Source organism: Pongo abelii, chromosome 10 (assembly GCF_028885655.2).
Source record: "Pongo abelii isolate AG06213 chromosome 10, NHGRI_mPonAbe1-v2.0_pri, whole genome shotgun sequence".
NCBI lineage: Eukaryota > Metazoa > Chordata > Mammalia > Primates > Hominidae > Pongo > Pongo abelii.
The window spans coordinates 44,492,953-44,508,199 of record NC_071995.2 but is presented as its reverse complement, the minus strand read 5'-3'; the positions used below and the strand labels follow the sequence as shown (position 1 = coordinate 44,508,199).

The window sequence follows — 15,247 nt, the reverse complement described above, 5'->3', positions numbered from 1 at the left end:
CAGAACTTCCACCTGTATCTTGCACAAGATCTCCCTTGTTCCACCTCTTTATCATCATCTCCACCTACTCCTTGCTACCCGTAGCAACCACTTGTTTTCCATCTCTATATTTTCATCGTTCTGAAGCTGTTATATAAATGGAATCATACTGCATGTGATCTTTTTGAGACTGAGTTTTTTTCTTTTTACACTCAACTTGATGCTCTTGAGATCCATGCAAGTTATTGAGTAGATGGATAGTTTGGTCGTTTTTCATGCTAAGTAGTATTCCAGTTGTTTGATTCTATCTAGTGCTGCACATTTTCCTTTGCTTTTTAAATCAGTGAAACTTGGAACTTCAGTGGGATTAAGGAGGTACTTGAGGGCACTTGAAGAGGTGAAAAGTATGAGACAAAATGTGAATATTTTTATTTTCAAAATGACATTTGTTTGTGTTAGGGCAAAAGGATGTATACACTCCATCTTCATTTAAAACACTGGAGGATTGGAAAGGAGAAAAGGAACAGGATGGAAAAAAAGTATGTACTTAGACAATAAGGTATAAAATCTAGTACCTTTTAAAATTTTTACAGCGGTACAGTAATCTGTTACTTTACCTTAGTTAAGACATTTCAGAGTTCTTGAAATGAATCAAAACAATGCCTCTGCAATCGGAAGTTCCCTGCCAATCTATGCTCAGACACATACTGCCAACTGAGGGACAGTGGCATGGCTGGAAATGACAGTGAGTAGCTCTTGGGTTTGACAGGGGTCACCCAGAGCCCAAAACAGCATCTTTAGCCCAAGGGCAACTATCAAGGGCAGATGTTCAGGTTCAGAGACTGTCAGTGTTACACTACTTTGACCTCCACCTCATCTGCTGCTGGGAGGAGGTCTCCCAGAGGTCCCTTCAAGTCAGGTTTTAAAATGAAATGTTATTCATTATCTGCATGCTCACAAGCATGAGAAACCTTGAAACTGGAGGCTGTAACTAGCCAAGGGAAATGCATCACTTCTGAATAGTACCTGGAAGACTTAGGCTAAATCCCTCCTTTCATCCCGTACCCATTGGAGAACTCCTCCCACCTCCAAAGAGAGAAGAGAACAAAATATCCACTACTATCTGAAAGCATTTGTAAATATCCCATTGAGGTTTCAGAATTTCATATTCTGGAATTTCAGAGACATAATGTCAATTCACAGAATGAAACAGTCAGTCTGGAGCCCTGACTAGACTTGAGTTTAACTGAATGCACTGCCCTGAGTCTCCGTTTTAATGATTTCTGTTACCAGAAAAATATTCCTTGTCCTAAATCTTGGGAAAGGATGGAGTGTAGCTGGCAATGATGGTTCCAAAGTCTCAACATGAAGAAACATCAAAGCTAAAATAATTGATAACTCTTTTTATAGGCAGATCTGCTTTTTTGAGTCTTTTGAAATGGAATAGAATCATTTCTGCTGTCTTTATAATGTATTTTATTTTAAGTAAACATTAGATATCTCACATTGCTTTGCAGGTTGTTCTTCTGGGTCATATCTTCTGTGTGTGTGGGCAGGGCAGATAATTTAATCCTATAATCTTGAGGGAATGAACACTTCTCTGTAAGTCACGAGACCAAACAAAAGACCCACTGAATTTTGCATACCGCTCTTATACTGTTTACTTATTTGACTAATGATGACAGTCATTAGGAAGGTGTGATAAGAAATGTAAATATATTGACTATGATTCTCAACATTGCAGGCATTGTTTTTTACAGGGTGATGGGAGGGTTGTTTTCTAATTTTTTAAAGCTCTTTCTTTGAAGAGAAGTAATACAGTTTTTGAAAGAAAAGTAAAATAGAAATGCCTTATGTGCATTGTATAATTACTTTTAAACTATATGTTAAACTGTATATGTTGCATAATTACTTTAAAACTATTTCATAATATTATCATGGTATCCACATTGAAGAATTAAACCAAATATAATGCTTTCCATTATTCTTTATACCAAAATTCCTTAAAATTTAAACTTCTTAACCTGGTAATCAAGATCAACCTCAGCTAAACTGTACACAAACATTCTATTTTAGCTGAAGTAGACTCTTGTTTGTTGTTTCCAAGGTCAAACTTCTGATCCCATGTCCCCTGCCTGGAATCCACTCTTCTGTCTCTGAAGTCACACCATTCTTCCTACACAAAACTTACTCTATTTGCCCCAGCTCTCCAGTTCAGTTCCACATGTCTTGGAGACAGGGATCCTATCTTATGAATCATGTTCAACATAAAGTAGGTACCCAGTGGTGATGGACTGTCTTAGGAGCTGGGCTCAGAAGTTAGACAGTGGGTTGTGAGTTTTGGCTCAGCCATCATGCCAGGACCTTATTAGCTTTGGTCTTTGAGTAAGTTGTCTCTCAACCCTAATTGCTGTCATAAGAAGGGGTAGGGTCCCTTTATGCCTATCAACTAGGAAGAGAGAATCTCCAGTTGCCCACCCACTGAGATAGAAACAAATAGAAGGAGTCTTCCCATCTTAGATCTCATAAAAATATGTATGTTTGGCACAGGTTTTATTTTTGGTAAGAGATTCTAGCTTTATTCTATTCCTGTGACTGTATCTTAAATAATTACCCTTTGTTAAGTGATTGGAACCCTATGTGTACATGTGTGTCAAAATAACACCCTCCCAAAGATGTCAAAAAAACTAATTAAGGGGTGTCGTGCATACATGCACATTTCATATGCATACATTTCATGATCTTACATGTAGAAGAATCCTAAAGACCCCACAATAAACTCTTGAATCTAGTAAGCAAATTCAGTAAAGTTGCAGGATACAAAATCAACATACAGAAATCAGTTAGATTTCTGTATGTTGACAATGAACTATTCTGAAAGGAAATTAATGAAACAATCACATTTATGGTAACATCAAAAAGAATAAAATACTTAGGAATGAATGTAATTAAAGAGGTAAAAGTCCTATATACTGAAAACTATAAAAGGTCAATGAAAGAAATTAAAGCAGCAAATAAATGGAAACACATCTTGGGTTAATGGAATGGAAGACTTAACATTGTTAAAATGCCCATACTATCCACAGTGAGCTACAAATTCAATGCTGTCCTCATCAAAATCCCAATGGCATTTTTTACAGAAATAGGAAAAACAACCATAAAATTTATATGGAACCATGATAGACTCAAAATAGCTAAAATGATTTTATTAAAGAACAAAGCTGGAGCCGTCATACTTCCTGATTTCAAAATATATTACAAAGCTATAGTAACTGAAAAAATATGGTACTAAAAAACAAACAAAACAACAAACGCAGTATGGTATTGGCATAAAGAGAGTGATAGATCAATAGAATGGCATAGAGAGCCCAGAAGTAAGCCCGCACATATATGGTAACCTGATCTTCAACAAGGGTCCCAAGAACACACAATAGGGAAAAGATAGCCTCTTCAACAAATGGTGTTGGGAAAACTTTATATCCACATGCAAAAGAATGAAACTGGACCTTTATCTTACATAAACAAACAACAAAAAACTAAAAATGGATTAAAAACTTGAATGTAAGACTTGAAACTGTAAAACTCCTAGGATAAAACATAGGGAAAAACTTTTTAACATTGGTCTTAGCAGTGATTTATTGGATATGACACCAAAAGCACAGGCAACAAAGCAAAAATAGACACATAGTGTACATCAAACTAAAAGGCTTCTGCACCGCGAAGGAAATAATCAATAGAATGAAAAGGCAACCTATGGAATGGGAGAAAGTATTTGCAAACCAGGTATCTGATGAAATTAATATCCAAAATATATAAGGAACACCTACATAACAAATAACATGATTTAAAAAAGGATCGAAGGACTTGAATAGACATTTATTCAAAAAGACATACGAATGGCCAACAGGTATATGAAAAGATGCTCAACATCAGTAATCATCAGGACATGCAAATTAAAATCACAATGAAATATCACCACACACACATTAGGATGGCTATTATCAAAAACACAAAAGATAACAAATGTTAGCAAGCACATGGAGAAAAGGGAACTCTTGTACACTGTTGGTATGGATATAAATTAGTACAGGCAATATGGAAAACAGTATGGAGGTTCCTAAAAAATTAAAAATAGAACTACTATATGATCCTACAATCCTGCTTTCTGGGTATATATCCAAAAGAATTGAAATCAAACTCTCAGAGCGATACCTGCACTCCCATGTTCATTGCTGCACTATTCACAATAGCCAAGTTATGGAAACAACCCAAATGTCCATTGACAGATGAATAGATAAAGAGAACGTGGTATATACATAAAATGAAATATTACTCAGCCATGATAAAGAAGGAAATCCTGCTATTTGTGACAACATGGATGAACCTGGAGAACAATATGCTAAGTGAAATAAGCCAGTCACAGAAGGACAAATCCTGCATGACTCCACTTATATGAAGTAGCTAGAGTAGTCGAACTCAGAAGCAGAGAATAGAATGGTGGTTAACAGGGCCTGGAAGAAGTGGGGAATGGAGAGTTGCTGTTAAATTGGCATAAAGTTTTAGTTATGCAAGATGATATAGTTCTAGAGATCTGCTGTATAGCATAATGCCTATCGTTAGGCACTGAAGTGTTGTTAATAGGGTAGATTTCACGTTAAGTGTTCTTATCACAAACAAAAGTAAACAAAAGAACACAAAGAAACTTTTGAAGGTGATGAATATATCTGTTACATTGATCATGGTGACAGTTTCACAAGTGTATAGACATGTCCAAACTCATCTTTGTATGCATTAAGTATGTATGATTTGTTGTACATCAGTCATACCTCAATAAAGCTGTTAAAACAACACAGTGAGGCCCACTTTAAAATCAAAATTTTGTTGCACATAATTTAACTTTTCAGTGTTTCAGAGTGCCTCGGAGTCATCATTATAAATTTCATCTATAATGGCACAACTCAAGAGTGCTAGTTAATTAATACTTCTGGTTGACTGAAGGAATTTGTAGAATCTTCTTTCTTCTTTCAAACTTTTGAGGGAACTATCAAGAAAACTATGTGTAGTAGTTCCAAACTAGGAAATTTAAACAAATCTTTTCAATTGGGAAATTTTTCAACATTCCCAAGTACAGAGAATAGTGTAATGAATCTCCAGCTTCACTTGGTTTCAACAATAATCAATACTTGTCTGTTGTAGTTTATCTATACTCACGTCTTTTCTCCTCTGCTACCCCACCACAATCATTACTAAATTATTTCCAAGCCAATCTAAGTTATCATATAATCTGATCCATGAATGACCACTATGTATCTCAAAAAGATAAGAACTCTTTAATAACTAAAATATCATCACATCTTAAATATAACCAACATTTATTTTCTTATTTTAATTTTTAATTGGTATTTAATAATTGGTACAGAGTGATATATTGATACATATATACAATGTGTAATGATCAAATCTGGATAATTAGCATATTCATCAAGCCAACATTTTGTTAATATTATCAATTATTCATGCAGTGTTCATTTATTTCTCATATTCTCTCTCTCTCTCTCTCTCTCTCTCTCTCCCTCCCTCCCTCCCCTTAGTTAGTTTGAATCAGAATCCAAACAGGGTTCTCACTCTCATTGGTTGATAAGTCTTTTAAGTCTCTTTCAGTCCTCAGAGTTAATAACTTCTCATGTCTTTTTTCCACATCTTACGATTTATTTGATGATGAAATCTAGTTATTTGTCTTACAGAATTACCCATATTCTGAATTGTATTGATTTACATGACTTCTAAAATGTCATTCTCAAACTCCAAAATTCTGCCTTCTTCAATCTAACCCTCATAAAATTGATTCCTTTTTAAATTGCAACTTTTCATTTCTTCTTCTGTTGCCCTGAGGATCCTCCAGGCTATATGTTGCCTAATTTTGATCAATTCCACTTTAATACCCATGATTTACCTAACATTTCTTCCTGAAAGAACTTAGCCTGTCTGAAGTGTCCTTTCAATCAGGTTTCAAAATGTGTACTGGTCTACTCACCCAGAGGCACTTGCTCAACTTTCTGTAAGATTGCAAGATATAACCAGTAAACACTAAGTGTTGTTTTAATTTTCAAAATTGTCCCCATGGCTACATTTTAAAAGTATTTTTCTATTACTGATATACATAGAAATATTTATTATGCAATTATGTATCCGGGATTTACCTTAAAATAATGGGAGAGGGGGCACAGTGGTTTAGATGCAATGATTGGCCACGGTTGATATTGGATAATGCCAGCTGAGGCTTCCTTATATTATTCCATCTACTTATGTTTAAATTTAAATTTATTCATAATAAAGAAGTAAAAATGAGCTGTACTATATTACCAAAACTAAGTAATCACCTTTCATTTTGGGGTCTAGATTATAATACTTTTGGCAAGGATCATGAAAAATCATGTTTAAGGAACAATTTACTTGCTTTTCTCATTCTGCAAATCTGACTTAGCTAAAATAATCAGCATATAAATAATATTTAAATAAAATAGGGAACTGGTTTGGAATGAATGAAAATATGACTCATATAGAGGTGGTTCATAGGTTTTGTCTAAGCTACTTCTCTTAAGACTCTAGTTTGGCAGAACTCACTGACATGCCCCTGTAACCTACCAATAGTTTACAGAATACTCCCAGAAGATGAGTGACAGCAAGAAACAAACCATTGGATTATCTCATAAGAAACAAATGCTAGCATGGATTACGAAGGTCACACTTACATGCTCTCCCTACTACAATGACAGATGAACATGCAGGTCTTACTTTCCCAAGACGAAAGTCAAAAGCACACTTTTACAAAAACCTATCATCTTCTCACTTTAGTATTATTTCTCTTTATTCTATTCAACTCTTGAAAAAATAAGCAAATTTAACACTTTATGTTTACACTATTCACCTATACTAGAAAATATTTTTAAAGAACATATAACCTTTATTAATAATAATTTTCTATTACTTTATTAGTATATCTAAGTAATTTTACCAATAGGAATTAATTTTAACTGCAGTCAGCTATGCAAAAATCATAGTATGAATTTGCTTCAATGTATCTTTTATGAAGTTGCATGAATTTAACATCATATATGCAAATCCCAGTCAGTCTGATTGATAATAATTAAGAGAAAAAGAGTAAGACAGAGGGGCTTACTGATAGAAAGGGAATATAAATGGAAGCACAGTGAGAGGAGATCCTTTTGTCTAAAGGCTTAGAAGACATAAGAGGCTCCTGGGGCTTCAGGTAAGGCCTTAGAACTGGGTTTTGGTTTGAGGGGAGGGAGCAACAATAAGTGCAAGAAGGGTTGGCAATTTGTACCTTGTGATATCGTTTTCGTGCACCAGGTTAAAAACCTCTGCTTTGAGAGGCAGAGGAACAAGCTTGAGAAATATCTACTCATCTAGACCTAGTAGGGCAATTAAACTTATCAGAAGTTTCTCCCTGTCAAGCATCTAAGTCAGTCCTGTTCCTGAACCAACACTGGGAGTTAGCAAGCAGGAGACAATTCCTCTAATCCATAAAATCAAAAACGCATTGGATGTCTTGATAGAAAAAGGCCAAACATTTCCCCTGGTATGTGTTTATCTAGAGCAAAGTACTATGAGTTTGCCGTTGTTGGAACTCTTGTACAGAACCACTCTAGAAACTTTTTTAGTGAGCAAAAGGTGGGAACTCAAAATTTAATTGCATTTATTATTGCCACTTAAAACTATGTAAAAATATCATTGGTGATTTTTTTTTTTACTTTTATTTGTGTGAAAATGTTTTACAGATATACACAAGCCTGGCCCCAACTGCGTAAACCATATCTTCCCCTTAAGCTATTAAGCTACTCAACCTGAAATTTTCCGGTCATGGAGTTTTCAGGAATTTGATTCCCTCAACTGGGTAAGAGGTTATTCTATGCCGAGATCTCCCAAAACCTCTGAGCTGTTACTTCCTACATAGTTACTTTCTGAATTTTTTCATCAGAATTGAAATTAAAAGCCTATTTGGTGCCTCTTTGTAATTCTCTCAGTAAGACTAATATATATGCATATATTTCTGAGTTTCTACCATTATAAATATTTTGTTTTGCAAAAAAATTTAGAAAACCTTTCAATAGCCATGTGAATACATTTTTATTACTCCTTTATTCTCCTCTAGAGTTAACTGAGCAAACATAAATGAGTGCACATCTTCTAAATAGGGAAAGTGGGGAAATAGTCAAGTGTGGTAGGCTTCAAATTCCCTATAGGGTTTAGGCCACCAAATATGCTGATTGAGGCCAAAAGAAGGCCTAATCAGCTGCCCATATTTTTATTTCTATAAAAGTTGAAGCAACGTTTTATGCATATACTTTGGAAATAGGTATAGAATGTTTTTTGTTTGTCTGTTTTTTAAAGTTCTTTGAGTTTCACTTTTCACAAATTATACTTCAGACATACAGAAAGTGGCAGGCAAAAGAAAATAAAGACATTATATTTATGTATTATGCTTTTTCTAAAGTGACAGTCATGACCCCAAATTCTTACATGTATGGTTTTGTGTTTTTATGCCAGAGTCAATATTATGCATCCAAATATTACCCTTTAAGATTCCTTTTGTAAAGTAATAATAATAAGTAACTTAGAAATTTTCTAAGGTTTTAGAAGTATTCTATCGTCTCATATTAAAATATTGCTGCTATACATATTTCCATTTTGCAGAATATCTCTTTGGTACCTATCACTAACATATTTTTGTATGTTTCTTTAAAAGAAAAAATTTTCTTTATCTTAGAAACACATATACTCTTTGTGTTGCAGACGTTGCTATGGCAAGTCCATATATTTTATTAAATGTCAGACTACAGTTAACAGATGTTGCAGCAGTGCTGGAGGAATTAAGACCATGTCAGCATTTCTCTTTAAATATATATTTTTTCAGGTCTTTCTATGTGTGAAATGTTAACTCCTTAACAAGTTAACACAAGACAAGGAATGCTAAAGCCCAAGTGGCTGGGTATTTTAAGGGACCTACTAAAGAAAGTCATCTCTCCTGGGGACCTGTTAATATTATTAATAACAAAAGTTGGGAACCATTCCTGAAATGTTTGCCTGGAGGCCTACGAATTAAATTTGTCATCTGATTTTTAGCCAAGAAATACAGAATTAAATTTTTGAATTGGAGTTTAGTTATTTAATATTTGATCATTATTCTGAATTCAAAATCATCTACTGCTTATGAATAGATTCCCTTAAAATATTTTGTGCCTAGGCTATTTTATGGAGTCCACTGATTTAAAAATACAGCCAACAACAACAGCAACTAATATTTATTTAGCTCTTACTCTATCCCAGGCCATGTTCTAAGGTTGTAAATTATCTCATTGAAGAAAAGTAAATAAACTAGACACATGCCTTCTTTACTAAGTTACTGCTCTGTGCAAAAATAAAAAAGGAAGAAAGGGAAGGATGGAAGAGAGGAAGGGAGGAGTTGAATAACAAGCAAAAAGTGGTCTTAATTTACCAGTCTACTCAAGAGATAAAAGGAAGACCATCTCAATATGATTCATATTCTCTGTGTGTGTGTGTGTGTGTGTGTGTGTATGTGTGTATCCTTTAGCCATTTATAATCCTTGAAAAGTCATTTTGCCCAAAAATCTAGTTAATACAATATACTATCTCATATACATCTTCTATTCAATTATTCTCAAATAATTTTAGCAGCCATAACATAGAATAACTGTGATTACATGAGATAATGCAAAGCTTTGGAAGAAAATTGTTTCTTAAGCACTTTAGGTGAAAACTCATGCCACAGAGCCATGGTACGTGAACTATTTCTGCACATTGAAATGAATAAAACTCATTTCTAAATCTCAAAGAATGAGTGAAACTGGACCTAATAAAGTATTTGACACCACAGCCTTTTAGTCTTCAACTCAAATTCTAAGCAATCTTAGCCAGGTTAACCTCAAATTAATGAGAAGTAGCATGTATGCATGCTTGCAAGACTGCCTTGAATTTAAGAGATGTAAAGATGGGAGATTCCCATGTATCTTGTTCCAAGACAAGCATGTCGTCTTGTTTGATCAATACACTGCCTCAAAGAGAGCCAGTCATTCATTCTTGCTGCCAGCTAATCCATGCACTGATTCATAATGATTAAAAGCATCTTATATTTGATTCTACTGAATGTGATTAGACCAAAACTGTGTGGCTGTTTTGGCAATTAGTACTAAAATGCTCAGCAACATCAAATGGTACAGTGTAAGTGAAATGTAGGTCACTTACTTTGGCATTTGGAAAGTGTGTCGTGGTACATCTTTGGGTCGTCATGTTTTATCAATCTCACAAAAAAAGTTAACCCAAAGCAAAGCCAACCAACCCCCAAAATCTGCCAGTACACTTGCATGTTTAAACACTGGCGCTGATGACAGGTTCAGGGGTAAATATGTACCATGGGGCTGTTCAGCTTCACAGGTTGGTTAATATTAAACAAACACATATTGCAAACTGTGCCTTGTTATGAGGTTGTTTTCTGAGATTCCAGGGGTCAGGGTCAAAACCTCATATTTTTCACCTTTTCCCCAGTGCTAACCAATAGTATAACAAGTGAAATAATAGTCTAATACACAGTAACAATACACTTTCAAAGCAAAAAGTGTTGAAGCTAATTTAATTCTATAATCTATTTTGCTAATGTCATTTCACTTTTATAAAAAAGAACAATAGAAATACCTTGTATGTTTATAATGCTGTATATCCAATACCTCATTTAATCCTCACAATAACCTTGTCTAAGTTTTCATTAGACCCAGTATTAAAGAGAAAACTGAGTTCCGGAATATTTGCATGACTTTACTTATTCAAAAAAGACTTATTAAATAGGTATCATATTAGGTATTGAAGTCGGAGACAGTTCTTTAAATATGCATGTATAACAAATGCTCACAAATGTTCACTATGTGCCAGATGCTCTTCTCAGTGCTCTACAAATATTAACTTACTTAATCCCCATAACAGCAGGGTGAGGTAGGCACTATTATTTTCTCCTTCTTGTAGATGTGGAAACTGAGGCACAGAAATGGCAAATAACTTGCCCAAAGTCAGACAGGATAAAAGACAGAAGTCGCATTTAAGTCTAGGCAGTGGAGCTCCAGAATCTACTATTTGACTCTGTGCTGTGTTTGAAGACTTCAGAGTCTAGAAGGGCAGACATGTAAACAAACATGTTACAGTGCAACCCTTAAGCTCAACAGTGAGGCTTGCAAGAGGCACAGACAGCACGAAGGAGGAAGGGGTTAACTTGACTTATCTAAGGTCTCTCAGCTCCTAGGCAGCAGAGTGGGGATTGGATCCGAATCCTTGAGTTTGAACTCCAGAGTCAATGTGTTCTCCATTTCACTGGGCAGATCCATATTTGAGAAAAAGAGTTTGGAATTACAGTGAGAAAACAATAACGAATTTAGAGGAACATAGCACCTGAACACAGGATGAAAGCTGAGCTCATTTGAACAGAAAATAAAGGACTGTGCTTTGTAATAAATATAAATACAGACATAGATATGGGTAAGCAGATCTCTTTGTATATATAACATATAATTAATACATTAATGTACATATGTATATGTCAACAGAACTCTTGTGAATATCAGCTCAGCTGTAAAGCTCCCAGGTTATCTTAAGGCTTATGGTCAGTCAGAATAAAACAGGGCCAACGTGAGGAAGCAGAAGGAAAGCCAAAACATACGGAGACACTGATGTCAACCATTCTGGGTGCATAATAGATATTCAAAGATTACTCACTGATGGAATAATTGGTTAATTGACTAATTGATTAAAAACAGGAAAGGTAATTTAAAAAAATACTAAAGACAGCTCATTCCAATTCATATTTGGTGAAAATTTTGCTGAGGAGAATTAGTTAAATTGAAACATTCAGAATTGAGATTTCATATCATAATTTTATGCCCAACATTTCTTTTGGATGACCACTTTGATATTTCTCTGACCCCTTTTTAAGTGTAATTACTACTTATTGACAATTGCTAAGGTTTTTAATCCAAACAATGGCAAAAAAGAGTTCCACAGGGAGAAAGAAATTTGGCTAGTTTGAACTCCAGTCATGTTTATAGTTTATTTTAGGTTTGTAAAATTCCTTGTTTTAATTTACTAAAATAAAAGAATGTGTACATTTTATCTGCTGCCACCAATAGTTCTGCTGTCACCCTAGGAACTATATACTATTTTATAAATGAGGAAAAAGCTCATAGAGTTTACCAAGTTGTTGATAGCACAGCTAGTAATTAATGGAGTCAGAATTAGAACCCAGATCTTCTGAATCAAAGTCTAGCACTGAGTGTTAGCATAACAGAAGAGAACATGTTCAGACATTCAGATCAATAGGGTGTCAGAAGACTTCTCATGTAGATAAAAAGGGATAAACAGACAGTTTCAAGACAAAAACAGTGAAGCTCCTCTCAGGATTCCTCAGAAAAAGCTAATGCTAAAAGTCTTAAGCAAACATCAAAGGAAATGCCATCCGTCTTTAATTTAAATAAAAGAAAAGATGCAAGCAAAACTATTTAAGTCAATATGATTATCTTATTCACATGTAAAAATCAGATCACCCATCCAAATAAGCACATATCAGTCTTTCAACTGTTACTTATAACACTATACTAGACCCTATTAAGAAATAATTAAGGAATATTGCAAATTAAGATATTAATTAATATTACTGGAGAATTGCTCATATATAATTAACTTAAGAATTGATCTTCACTTAGGTGGATTTTAAAATAATTAAGACAAGTTGAAATATGTTGAAATTTAGAGTCTAACTTAAAAAATCAACTTCAAATATATAGGAAGGAAGAGTCAGGATTTCTATAGTTAAATATTCAACTCCTGTAAGACTTGCAATTAGCTTTTTTTTGACATAGTTTACATCATTTGAAACAAAATACTTCATGAACCTAAGCTTTTCTGTTCTTAGCCTAATACAATAATCCTAACACAAAGCAGAGGACCAGGTCCACATAAACACTCTCTCTAGGGATGCAGTGTAAGAAGGATTGCCTCATGCTACCCAGGTGGTTTTTACTGTTTGCAGTAACCTTTATTATCACAATTTCTAACAAAACACATTTTCTTCACATATCTGAAATTTCAAGCTCTATGTGGAACTGCTGAGCTGGACTTTTTTCATGAACTCATATGAATTAAACATAACAAAGAAAAGACATGGTATCCACAGCCCTCTGTGATCCCTGCACTGACCTTTCCAGTGGTGTTTTCCATTCTTTCAGAAACACCCAGCTGCCAGGAACTGCTTCTTGCCTCCTTGCCTTTGCTTGTGCTATCTGCTCTGCCTGCAGTCTGCTCCCCATCGCATTTCTCCTGCCAACTTCTATTTGTTCTTTTGGCTTTAACCCAGCTGTTACTTCCTCCAGAAGCTTCTCTGCCCCTTTCAAGCTGAGTTGGGTGCCACACTTCTCCTGCCCCTCAGATGTCATGGGCATTTTGTGCATCCTGTTACATCATCATGACCTACATAAGCGATGAATTCACTTGAAAGACCAGGTCTTGAGAGGAGAGATTGGGTCTTTTATTTTTTAATTGTCTCTTTGCCTTAGCCCCTAGCATAAAATCTGGCACATGTAGGTGTTCAGTAATATTTGTTGAATGAATGAGATGATTCTTTATTCTGCCATAATAGAAACTGATTATCTCACAGCATTGTAAAAAATATTATATGCCCATTTTTCTCAACAGTATTTTGCGATCTATTTAGAATATCTCTTGTAGATGGGGAAAAAAACAATCATTTTTTCCCCATTCTTTCAGAAAAAACTGGAGATGTATAATTTTATCTAGATTCTAAATAGCTCATAAATGCCCATTCAGAATCAAAGATTTTTTAAGGGAGTTGATTGTTTGCTGGTTAAGTACCCCAAAGTAGAGATTTAGCTAGTGGCTAATGCCCAGGATTTGATTAATAATTGTTGAAAAACCTAAGATAGGAACTCTTTGTTTTGTTGCTTTTGTTTCTAATTGTGTTTATTCTTTTTTGATAATAAAAGTAATCTGTATTTTTTAAAGGTTAGCCGGCAAATAAAAATTAAATGAAATAAACACTATCTACGTTTCCATATTCTGGAAATAACCGCAATTAACATTTTCAGATACATGATTTCTCTTTGCATATATTTTTATATGTTGTGTATATAATTTTTATTTTATTTAATTTATTTGTTTATATTATACTTCTAGTTCTGGGGTACATGTGGAGAATGTGCAGTTTTGTTACATAGGTATACATATGCCATGGTGGTTTGCTGCACCCATCAACCTGTCACCTACATTAGGTATTTCTCCTAATGTAATTATCTCTCCCCTAGTCCCCTACCCCCCAACGGCCCCGGTGTGTGATGTTCCCCTCCCTATGCCCATGTCTTCTCATTGTTCAATTCCCACTTATGAATGAGAACAACATAATCTTTGAAACAACATAGGGACTTATTATTATTAGATTTTGCATCTCACCATTTATAACTTATTTTAATTATAATTGCCCTATGTCCTTATTTCCTTGAACACAGCATTTGTAATTACTGCTTAATATTGAAGTAATGCAGCTCTCTCTAAAGCAACTAATGGGTCCTTGCATATAGCATGAATATTTACCATTTCACAATTGGCTCTGAGGTTAAGAAGGAACATTTTAATATATAGCAGGACCCATCAACTGAATAATTATTAGAATGTCTCTTGCTGCAACCTCATACATAAATAAGTTTTAAAGAAAGATTTTGAATGCACAAATTGAATCAGTGCCTTTAATAAAGATTTTCATTCCTTCAGTGTTTATATAGTACCTATTATGTGCGAGGCATAGTCTAATATTAATCAAGGTAAACAAAAACGGAGATTACTTATAATTACTGCAAATCGGCCATCTAAACATACTTGAATCCATCCCCAAACCTAAATATACCATCTGCCCAAAGTCTGCCCTCTGCTGCTGTCCCACCGAATGAAGTCAAAACATTTACTTTTCTGAATAGAAATTGCATTCTATTCTGAATTTATTTTTCCTATATTTAAAGAAAGACTGGTGCTACCAATTTTATACCCAGCCTTCCAAGAATTATAATTCCTAACTAAAGCAATCATAAAGTACAAAAAGCTCAGTTAATGTCCCATGCTGGGCACTGCAAACTCTTGTGGTGAAGAATGGGTGCATTAGGCAACAAGTGTCCCTGTGAAGGGC

At 34.6% G+C, this 15,247-nt stretch overlaps 1 protein-coding gene across 7 annotated transcripts in view; it reads left to right on the top strand.

Moving 5' to 3' along the window:
- SLC38A4 (solute carrier family 38 member 4) overlaps window positions 1–15,247 on the top strand; it is a 259,413-nt gene that overhangs the window by 199,305 nt on the left and 44,861 nt on the right.